Below are 12,354 nucleotides of genomic sequence, written 5' to 3' on the forward strand. Positions count from 1 at the left end.
TCCGTCGTGTTGCTCAGGATTATTTGTGGCTAAGAGTTCAAGAGTGTTTTCGTAACCATTTACAAATGGTTCAAATGGCTCTGAGCACTATGGGACTTAACATATGTGGTCATCAGTCCCCTAGAACTTAGAACTACTTAAACCTAACTAACCTAAGGACATCACACACATCCATGCCCGAGGCAGGATTCGAAACTGCGACCGTAGCAGTCGCGCGCTTCCGGACTGAGCGCCTAGAACCGCGAGACCATCGCCGCCGGCGTAACCATTTACAATTTGAATGGCCTCGTCAACTAATTGTTATAAATAATTTAAAAAAAGCATTTAGAACAATTACGGAAGTTGTTTTCTATTTACAATAGGGTATGAAAATGTATTTTTGTCGGTCTGCAGCTCGTGGTCGTGCGGTAGCGTTCTCGCTTCCCGCGCCCGGGTTCCCGGGTTCGATTCCCGGCGGGGTCAGGGATTTTCTCTGCCTCATGATGACTGGGTGTTGTGTGCTGTCCTTAGGTTAGTTAGGTTTAAGTAGTTCTAAGTTCTAGGGGACTGATGACCATAGATGTTAAGTCCCATAGTGCTCAGAGCCATTTTGTATTTTTGTCAACATGCGGAAGGTAGATTGAAGTAACTGTCAACTATAATTGTATGAGCAGGGTACCTATTTGTGATGAGACTCAAGTTTTCCTTTCTTTGAACTGTTCAGCAAGTGTTTCATGTGAGACAGTGGGTCGGTAAAAGGAGCCAGTTATTAATTTATTCCGGTTGTCGAATATAACCGCTGCCCATACAAAGTCACAGGAACTATCTGCTTCAAAATCGATTGTGAGATTACATTATTTTTCCTTAAGTTGTCCTTCTTGTTTCTGCTGTAGTGCAGATAATTACAATTACGGATTTTCCCTCCACAACCTAAGATGCTTTCTCTGTGACCCTGTGAATACCAGAGCTAAACAATGTAGAACAACAATATACGTTACAAGCGTAGCATTCTGTATTACTTCATTTGCTTATTTCTAACATTTTAAAATTGTAAGTCGACTTTAGATGACATGTCAATCATAGATGTACTTATCTCTATTTAGTGAACGTGTTTTGAGTTACGTTTTGAACATTGTCCCGCTACACTTCATTAACTAATGTTTTTAGAGAGTAAATTAATATGGAGTTCGTCGTTCTTCTTTTCAAACATTCACAAACCCATTTATTCTTTCTCTATTGTCTTTTGGGTATGCAGTTGTACTAATTAAAGTAGGCACAAATGCAGTGATCAGAAAGAAATGATTAGCGTACATTCGCATTCTCGTTTCATCGTGAAAGGAAGCTACCGTATAGACAGAGGAATCTATATTTATACTTGGCAGAACTAATTACATACTGACATAATCGTCGGTATTGCTTTCGTTTCCCAAAAGTTATAAATATTTCGATTTCGGAAAAGAAGCTCTGTATTTGGCCAAGATGTCGAAGAAGAAGTTCCCTTGCGTACCGGTTGTATCGAGTAAGATGTGGAGACGGCGGTTTGAAAGCGGACAGAGGTAGTGCGGGGAAGGGCGTTCCGTACCTGAGGGATCGCTACTCAAGCTGCCTGGCGAAGGGGCAAGTCTGGCAAATGTCCAGCGTGGCAAATGTCCGGTGTGGCAAATATCCGGCATTCCGCTGCACACACGCTGACGTGAAGTCTTAAATCCTCGTTCTAGCGGTACTCCTCAGTTAGACCGAGAAATTTAATTCTTCTCCAAAAACTCTTCTTCATATGGAAACAGAATCCATATATTTCAGTTGTGGGAAAAACTTGACGAATGGTCGATATCGCAGCTGCCTCAAAGTCCACCTTTACTTGTCTAGGACACCACTCAGACACTGCCTGTTTTATCAGACGAAACAGACGAACATATGTGTCTTTCTTCTTATTAGGGAGCAGTGCAAATACAATAGGAAGAGTGTTTGTTTCTTTAATCGGGCCTCCTAAGTCTACGTGTATGGTGAAGGTCTGTACAAACTGCTTGCTGCATCTCTTAAATGTTCCTTCCATAAAAAAATGGGAACATGTTTTTAAAATTTCTTTTCCTTTGCTTCCACTAAAAAGCATTATTCTCGCCTCTAATCTATCGTCTTCCAGAAGAAAACTACTGCCGTCACCCATTTTTAATAGATCTTAATGAAGATCAATTTCATAAGAGTTCTTATGCTGTTGTTGGTTCCCCCGCTCTTGACTCCGTCGACGACACATGGTTCTCTTCATAGATTCAGAATTCGGCATCACTGTAACAAAGTCACAAACTGTATTATGTAGATTTCCCATTTCATCCGCGTATATCTCCGATAACTGTGTAGTTTCTTCTCGAGACCTTCTCTCTGCCCTTTCCACTTGCTTTCTCACTTTCAGAACTGCATCGTCAGGTGGTCCACAGAGATGTTCTAAACGCTCAACACTTCTGCGTTCCTCGAAAGCGGCTTTCCCTTGCAATGATCCGCTTTTCGGGGTAAGCACATCCTTGTAACAACACCTTCTTTAGATTCTCTCTGTTTAAGACACGCGTAACCTTTGAAATGAGCAGGACGCCTGCCCTTGTTTGTTGTAATATCTTCCATACTGATGTCACGTTCGGAACTTGGAAAGCAAACTGGGCGGCCGAGTGAGGAGGAGGAGGAGGAGGAGGAGGAGGGGGTTGGGGGACAAGGGACCTGACCCTTCGGAGCAGGTAAAACCGTGGCAAATGTCCGGACACCATTCCAGGAGACTACTGGGCTCTACATATGGGTTACTCATGTACACGGCGCACTCACATTAACGTGACCACCGCCTGTGTTCGGCGTCAACCCAGTGCAATAAACACCCACAGACGGTAGGGGGCGGGGGGGGGGGAGGGGCAGGGGAGGAAGATGCATAGCAGACTGCGGTCGTTGTCGTAATGCGGAACGGAGCGATTTATTTGACATCCAAAAGAGCATGATCATTGGATTTCGGGCAAGGCTGGAAGCATTTCCGAAACGGCTAAGTTTTTAAACTGTCTACACGACGCCGTGATTAAAGTATACCGTGTTATGACGAACTGACGCTAACCAAAAGCGCCACCAAGGCAACTGTGTATCACGGGGCCTAGATGACAGGGATGAACAACGGCCGTGGAGATGTGTTCGGGAGAATAGACACGCAACTGTTGAGCTGCGGTGGTGCTGCGTGTATTTATAGTCTAGCGGTAGACGTCGAGCAACGTAAAGGCAGAGCCTAGATATCGAGCGAAATTTCTTTAAATCGTATTTCGTCATATATAATTGCACTGAGACCATTGCTCATGCAGAATATGATATGAAGAATATTGAAATTTATGTTATCTACCGTCGCAGGCAAAGTTTACCTGGAGAAAGTGGATTGGTGCATGAATTCATGGAGATTTTGTCTGATGTGTTGTCATGCAGGTTGCTATAAGTATATTTACCAATCGTCATTTTTTAGTTGAGGTTCTAAAATGGTTCTGGTGGTGACTTATTAGATGTTACTGGCTGTAAGGTTGTGGAGAATGTTTAAACGTTAGAAAAGGTTTGACACGCAATGCAAGTCTAACATTCGTGACATTTTGTTCACTATGGGTTTAATAGAAAGGTGTAGGCGTAGGAGAGAGTTGGAAACATTCTTGGCGCGTATGGGGTAAGTGCATCGAAGAAATTACGTCAGAAGATAATTTTCTCATTTCAGGTAGGGTCGTTTCGAGGTGACTTTTTCGCCACATTCAAGCAAGACGTTGTTGCAGTTCACCACTATGGTCCACGTCAGTGTACTCGATTGTTGGCAGATTGGATGAACTCCGTAAGACACTTACATTCCGTGGGAAATATAGGGTAAAAAAGAAGGGAAGGAAGATTATGGTTAAACAGCCTGCTGATGGCGAGCTCATTAGAGCATTCGAGACAAAGGAGAGGCTAGGATTGGGAAATATGGGAAAGAAAATCGACCGGGCATTTTCAGAGGAAAGGTCCCAGCATTTGCCTCAATCAATTTAAGGACATAACGGAAAATCTATATAGGGACGGCCAGGCGGGTAGTTGAACCACTGTGGTAACATCATGAAAATAAATTAATGCTTGGCCACAGCAAAAATACCTGAAGCAATGGTCAGTAATACTATGCATCTGATGGCACAAAGAAAGTATTTTGTGTTTTTCCCGTCCTGACTACTCTTTCGTTAATTGTTTTTATAAATTGTTAGTCTCTTTGGTTCATTTATTTATTTTTTAATTATTATTATTAGCGTAACAACGCATATATGGAAAGAGTGACGAGAAATTCTTTTAACAATGCTGTGCCTTTAATTTCTTTATCATCGTTACCTTTTAGTAAAATAAAATGTATCTATGGAAGTCTTATTGTTCTAGATCTGGCCTACAATTTAAAGAACGATTTTTAGTAACTGCAACTCATGCTAAGGATCAATATATCTTTCCTACTTCATAGTTATTCAAAGTTGAAATTACTGTTTTATGATCACTGATGTTACAGTTCGTACAATCGTTCAAAAACACAAGTTTGCAGTGGATTTTATTTCTTACTAGAATGCTGTTTCATACCACGACTAGCCCAAGAACATGAGACTCTCATTAAAGAAAATTACGTTATCACTATAAAATTTAGCCAGATCAGAACGGAGCACAGCAAGATTCCTATCAGATTCGGTAAGTACATTAAATTATTTGCACTGTAATTTATATCCTATCAGCAGCCCGCGTCAACCTGCAACACATCATAAAATCTGCTGATCTTCACTGCCAGTCTGGGAGCTAAAAGAAATAATATTATTCTACTATTATTTTACCGCTTCCTTGCGGTATACTCGACGATATTGTAAGTCGTTTAAATACGCCGCGGCAGCGGCTCTTCTTTCTCCACACAGCTCAGCTCCACAGATAATAATTTTTTTTATATAACTGAAAAACATCTTAACAGGATGGGATAATAGGCAAGCAAGCTTTAACAATTAAATAATACACGTTTTCATTTAAACAACTCTATTGAAACATTTAAATATCCCAACAATTACAGACCTGCGTAAATGCACACTTAATGGCGTACAATTCCCAATCTCGACAAAAGAATGCTACCTTCTCGCTCTCTACGACAACAACAGGAGATCTTTCTCTCACAGCTTCCAGATTAAGAAGACAAAGACTTTACTTTACATCATGCATTATATACTAATTCATTTTGTGATCTCTGTACAACATTTATCTTCTGTGTCGGTCTTATTACTCGCCGACGCAGACGTTCTCAGAAATAAATAATAAAGAAAAAATACATAATTTTACACAATGACACAATATGACACATCTAATATTCTCATTATTACACAATATATTGTCTTTGTTTATTACTAGACGTTACAATGCCCCCTGGCAGCAATTGACTAACGTTGAAAATGTTCGGCAATATGCTGCCACTAACGTCTGTTTAGTTATTGTCTGTTACTTTTGTTGGAACATTCACTTTACACTACTCAGTTCTTTTACACTGTAGGTTTAATTACACTTTGTATACTGTTCTTACACTTTGCGAGGTGACCGTCAACCTAGTCCCAGGGTCATTACATTTATTTGGCTCCCCCATTCGGGCTACGTGCGATCAGAAAACCTGGGAAAACTGCGCCGGAGCCATGGTCATCTCACCAAAAGTTCAAACTCTATTCAATGTTCACATATAACAAAGGCTATTTGTGATAGTATGCTACACTTTTAGTCTCTTTGTTATCAACATAATACTTGTGTTCTGGATTGTAATGTAAGTCACTTATTACACATTTTTACAATAGTATAATGAATCGTCCTTGCATTTACTCGCGACAGTTGGTTTAAAATGTCTAGCATTCGTGCGAGTATCCTTCATCAACATGACGAAAACATATTAGATCGATACATCACTAAATCCATGAATATTTTGAGTTTGTGTTGGATAACAACAAAAAAATGTTTATCACGTCTTTTCGTGTCCATTAAACACTTCTCATGTTAGTACATTAAACACATAGTTCATAGTTCATTTGAGTGACAACAATGGGGTATGGAGCTGGCGGCGCGAAGCAATTGTTGAGTAGCGTCGTCTGGAACGCCGCGTACCGACGGTCGCTGGGTTCGACGACCGGCTCTCAATAACATCGCCGTCGTGCTGGCGTGGCGCCCACGCAGTCGCAAACCGCGCTGAACCATTCGCTGGTATCGGCGAGTGGCAGTGGTTTACCGCGACCGGCTGGATGGCGGCACGGCACTCGTCTCTGCTTCTCCGCATGGCTCCCCGTCGTAGCGCATGAAACAAATATTCCACAACGGTGTACTGTCTTTAAGGACACAGATTACTAGCTGTGGAAGAAGAGGCAATTTGTTAAAAGCGTTTATTGTTCAGTAAGCCGTCGCTTCACTGGTATGCACAGGATGTTTTGGCGTGATAACAGGTTTCTTGTGGCATTGTGACACTGGTATTCAGAGTTCGTCACACGCACATTGTACTACACGTTTTCATTCACTTTCACGGTTGATGCACTGCCAGAGCGTCTTTCAACACGCGAAAATGGTTCGTTACACTCATACTACATGTCTCCGCCGAGCGATGTTTGTTTAAATCGACTCCGAACGGACCAATAACTACTGTTTTTATACATTGTCTATTGTTCGTTGAGCACTGCACTAGGACAGTCTATCACTCAACACTAGACTTATCGACGTATATATTGGTGCAGATACAACAGTCATTTTCTGTCCCTACTACACACAATATTCCGTCCTGTACTTAATTGTTTATGCACACAGTTTATTTTTTAACACCTTTTAACTGTTCTTTGCATAGTCACTCTCATTTACATAGCATTTATTTGTTTTTACCTTATCACAACACACTTTTCATATTGTTACTAGGCATATATAGCCCTTTTGTAAAATTTTTTAAAGGTGTGTGGATTTTTTGTACATAGTTTTTCTTTCCTCCTTAGTGTAGCTTGCCTGGTTATCACCCATCTATCATACAGATTTTACCATGTGCATGACAGCTTGACTTGGGCATATTGCTCAATAAATACTTCATTCATCACTAACATTATTTTTAATGATTTCTCCTATATGACTACAGTGTAGGTTCTGCATTGTCTGACTTAACTCCCGTATCGCGTAATGAATATTCAAGGGCGTGTACCCAGTACACAGGCTTCAATTGAAGCATTGCTACATACAGAACGGAGTTTCCACGGAACGGGTTGTTTTTAATTAGCTTCTGCTCCAGTGTCGTTCTCAAATCACTACTGGCAGCAAACATCACATCACATAATTGTTGCATATTGCAAAGTCAATGTTTGGCTAGTAAAGACTCTCTCTCTCAGGGTTCCTTATCTTAATACAATTACAGCAATTACCTTACTCTATAAGATTGCCTCATTAATTGCACTTACACACTACACATAGAAAATGGTTCAAGACATTAATTCTTTATAAAATGATTCAAGAAATTAGTCCTCACTTTGTCAACAAGAAGATTGTTCATTGTTTAATAAGCACATAATATCTTAATGACTAATTGTCTGTAAACAAAATCTGTCCTGTGTAAGCTATTGCTCACTTTCTGATTCCACTTCCTCCCAGCTTCATTACACACAAATTTCTTTTTAAATACTAACATCCTTATATTCTAAAACACAATTAACATCTTCTTACAACTATTACTCTTTATATGTGATATGTCACTGAATAAATAACTTCACGTCTTTACGTGGATATAATCCTTTGATCTTCCCCGTATGGGGATGTGCTAACAAATAGCTACATTCGTGTGGCACGCTTATTACCTCAAAGGGCCCTGAATATAGCAATTGCCACTTACTATTCTGTTTTCAGTTAGCTGAAGATTTAGGGTGGTTACGAATGAGTACTAGGTCTCCTACATTATATTTCTGTTCGTTTGTTACTCCTCGGTCGTACTTCCTTTTCCTCTTTGCTGCACAGCTGGTTAGTCTATTCCATATCCTTTTCATCTTTTCTTCCCTTGTTTCTGCCTTAACTGGTAATCTCGGTAAAGGCGTGATCCATTCATTCGGTGTCTCATTAAATCCATTCAATATCTCTACCGGTGGATAGCCTGTGCTTGAATGGGGTGTTAAATTGTGTATTTCTACAAATTTCGGTACTAGCCTCGCAGCTAGTTAAAGTCCTACTGGCGAAGCCGATAATTTTTATTGTTGTTGGGTCGTTTCCTTCCTCCCACTGAAACAAGCACGCGCCCAAGCCATAGGAACATGAATCCGTAGCAAGACAAAAATCTTTGGACAGATCTGGGTGCTGCAAAATATTCGCATTCAGTAGGGCGGTTTTAATCGCTTCGAAAGCTTGTTGACATTTGTCATTCCAAACCCACTGCACATTTTTCCGTAATAGATTTAGTAGTGACGCGTCATTTAACAGCTGATTGGGCACGAACCTCCTGAAAAAAGACGTCAGCCCAAGGAACGCTTTCAATTGTCTCTTAGTGCGGGGGCTTGGAAATTGTCGGATCGCCTCTAATTTTTTGTTGTCTGGACTGATACCTAGTGGTGTAATAAGATGGCCTAAAAATTTAATTTTGTTTCTGCCAAATTTTGACTTTTCGAGGTTTGCCGTCACCCCTGCTTGCCTAAATCTCTCTAGTACTCTGTGCAACAGTTCCATATGTTCATCCCAAGTAGCAGTAGCAATTACCAGATCATCTACATATACAGTAATTTTTTCCAATAAGTCTGGACCCAGTACCGTGTCTAGTGCAGTAATAAACACTCCAGCACTCACATTTAATCCGAAGGGAAGTACCTTGAATTGGTAACTTCGCCCTCCGAATATGAAAGCTGTGTACTTCCGGGATTCCGGTGTAAGGGGAATTTGCCAATATGAACTTTTAAGATCGATCGAGGTCAAGTACTGCACTCCATGAAATTTTTGTATTTGCTCGTCTAAATTCTCTGGACGAGTCCGGACAGGTATAATAATTTTGTTAATATCCCTAGCATCTAACACTAGCCTGATTTTTCCATTGGCTTTCGCCACTGCTACAAGAGGACTACTGTATGGAGAGAAGGAGGGCTCAATGATATCCCACTCTAACATCTTTCGAATCTCTTTGGCTACTAATTCCCTCCTCGACCAAGGGATGGAGTAGGTTGCGCGACAGTATGTTTTATGGGGCATCACCTCTATGTGATAGTGGTACCCTTTGACTATTCCTGGTCGGTCGGTAAATACCGTAGTATATTCCGATAGCAGCTGCGTCAACTGTTGCTTTTGTGTATCATTTAAACCTTCAGATTCGTGCACTTTGGTTTTAAATGCCTCAACATTTGTCTCAAAATTTTGGTCCTCTAAATTTGTGTAATAGAGGTCTGTTGCATGTGAAAAATCATCGAGTTGTAGTACCCAAGGGTTCCTACCTTTGATATTGATTCGATTACAGCACGGCACAAGTACCTCCTTCGATTTTATCATAGATAACTCAATCCTTCTACCCCTATTAATTATGCTTAATTTCCCTACGGAGAGGTCGATCAATGCGTCCCTCTCTCGGAGAAAATCTACTCCCAGAATGCAGGCCACCTTTAATCCTTTAACCACGAGGAACGAGCTCACTATGGCTTCGCCCTCCTTATGAATCTCCACCTGCACCTGGTACTTAACTGATTGGCTCTGTGCACTAATGGCTCCAGACACCTTACAATTGTTAACCGGGAAGGTCGGAATACTATGTCCCTTTCCCAGTGCTTTAAATAACTCCATACTCATCACACTTACTGAGGCACCTGTGTCGATAATTATGTTCACTGCAACATCATTGATTCTAGCTTCAATAATAGCTTGCACATTTTCGTTATTATCTTTCTTACATTCGTGCGGCTCATTCAGTAGCTCTTTATCCATACTAACACCTTCGTTGTATCGCAGCATGCGTATCCCAGGTATATTACTATTACTCGAGTTGCTCTCACTCCATCCCTCGGCCGTCGATGGAGAGCATATCGAGGCCGATTCTAGTTTGTTGGATTAATTACTTGTGAGGTACTTGGACGGTTATTGTCCGCGACCTCCACTATATGTACATTCTGATTTGTAGGCCGCCACGGCTGCGCAATAGGCGCGTTTTGCGGTGGTGGTCTATTGTTGTCATACCGGTCACTAGCCTGTCGTTCTGGGCTTCTACGCTGATTCTGTTGCCAATTTCGATTACTATCATTATAATTGCTCCGCCACTGACCTCGCGCATTTTTCCAGCGGTTGGTCCCTGACATTCCGGATTCGTACCTGTCGTCAAATCGACGCTTTTTGTTATAAATTGGTTGTCCATACCCGTTCTGGCCTCTACCGTTACTACCATTTTGCGATTGTTCTTGTCGCTTGCTACCACCCCCACCATTTCCATGGTTGTGGTTCTGTGCACTACTATTTCTATCGTGTTTACATCCTGACCCATTATTCCGCGAGTGATCGCACGCTGATTTTGCGTCTTCCTGTATCAAGTCTATGGAATCTAGGACCGACAGGAAGTTTTCCATGTCGCTTTCTGGTACATGTATTAATTTCTCCTTGATATGAATAGGTAAATGTGATTTTAGTAGTCTTACTATGTCTCTTGGTGATATAGGCTCGTCCCAGTAGCGCGTTTTGTTTATATATTTTTCAAAATACCGCCTCAAATTCCCAAGACGGGGTGAGTACGGTTCGGGATTATATACCTCTTTTCTTAGTCGCTCTTGTATACAAGGCGACCAATATTTTGACAAAAATGCCCTTTCAAACTGTTCGTATGTCTTGCAGCTGTCTGCTACTTCTGTAGCCCATAGCGCTGCGTCACCTTGAATGTACGACATTACGTATTGTATTTTCTGTGTTTCGTTCCATACACTGGGTAAGATATTTTTAAAGCTTTTTATGAATACTACTGGGTGTACTGATTTCCTTTCAGTAGTAAATGTTTGAAATTGCCTATTTTTAATTAAACTTTCTTCCACTAATATTTTTGAACTACATGGGTTTGCTGCTGGGACATATGCTGTGTGCTCCGAACCGGAGCTACAGCTCTTCGCATTATCGACTACAGATTCCCCATTGTTGTATCGCATATAAGTTTGTGCGTTGCCAAAACCATGGGCTTTTGGCGACAGAGGTTCCTGTTCCACATGTTTCCTGCTTTGTGCTGAACCTTTCTCCAGTTCGGATATCCGTTTGTTAACATTCACTTGCCACTGCGGAATATCCTCACTGAGTATTTATTTAATTGTTTGCACATCATTCTGTACTTGACTATTTACTGCGGTACTGAATGATTCAGAATCTCTATTTGCTATGGCTGCTTCTACTTTAGACTTAATATTCGTGTCAATCTCACTCTCCTTCACTTCTAGCCATGAGTTAAATTCTGTTTCAATTTTATTTGCCTGTTCATTCCACTTCTGCTCTACAAGCTGTGTGGAATCTATTTCGAGCTTTTCTACTCTGTTGGCTAATACACCTATTTCGTCTACCATGTTAGTGTTTGCTACTTGCAGGTTGTTGACCTGTTCAGTCAGCTCCTGCACGGCCCTAGGTATCGACTCATAATTCTTTTTCATATCTGCTATCTCTTTTTTCATACTTTCTATCGATTGCACAAGTTGCTGGTCTCGCTCAGCTTGCTGGCGATCTCGCTCTTCTAGCCTGCGATCTCGCTCAGCTTGCTGGCGATCTCGCTCGGCTTGCTGTTGCGCAAATTCTGCCTGGTAATTTAGCACACGCTCTAATATAGCCTGAATTGAATACCCACCAGGCAGATTACCACTCTCTGGTTCCTGCTTTTCTGGTGGTGGTACAATTTCTTTATCTACATCGACTTGATGACTAGTGGGCGGAGGCACTACTTCCTGTGCCCCTGCCCCCCCCCCATTTTCGCCTGTTATATCCTCAAAGAGAGTACTAGTACTACTTGAGGCACCCGGTTCCACATTTCCTTCACTAGCTAATTGTTGTTCCTCAGTATCCATATTGCTTGGACGTTGACTACGCAACTTAACCATATTCCTAAATTGCTTACTAAAACACAAAATCTAACAGTTTTTCCCCTTGCACACAAAATACATCACTTTATATACACTACACTGCACACTAAAAATTACTATCTACCACCACTTTGTCCTGTCACAAATACTAACGTCAAACTACGTACAATATGCACACCACTAGCGATATGAGATTACTCCACTGGAGCTCAACTTCTACCAACAGGACAACTACACTGTAGTCTTACCTTTAATTTATCTTATCTCGGGGTTCGGCTGCCCCCCGGATTACGTAGTCGTTAGAACTTCTCAGTACTATCAGGATCGTCTTCTC

This window comes from Schistocerca nitens, chromosome 8 (genome assembly GCF_023898315.1).
Source record: "Schistocerca nitens isolate TAMUIC-IGC-003100 chromosome 8, iqSchNite1.1, whole genome shotgun sequence".
NCBI lineage: Eukaryota > Metazoa > Arthropoda > Insecta > Orthoptera > Acrididae > Schistocerca > Schistocerca nitens.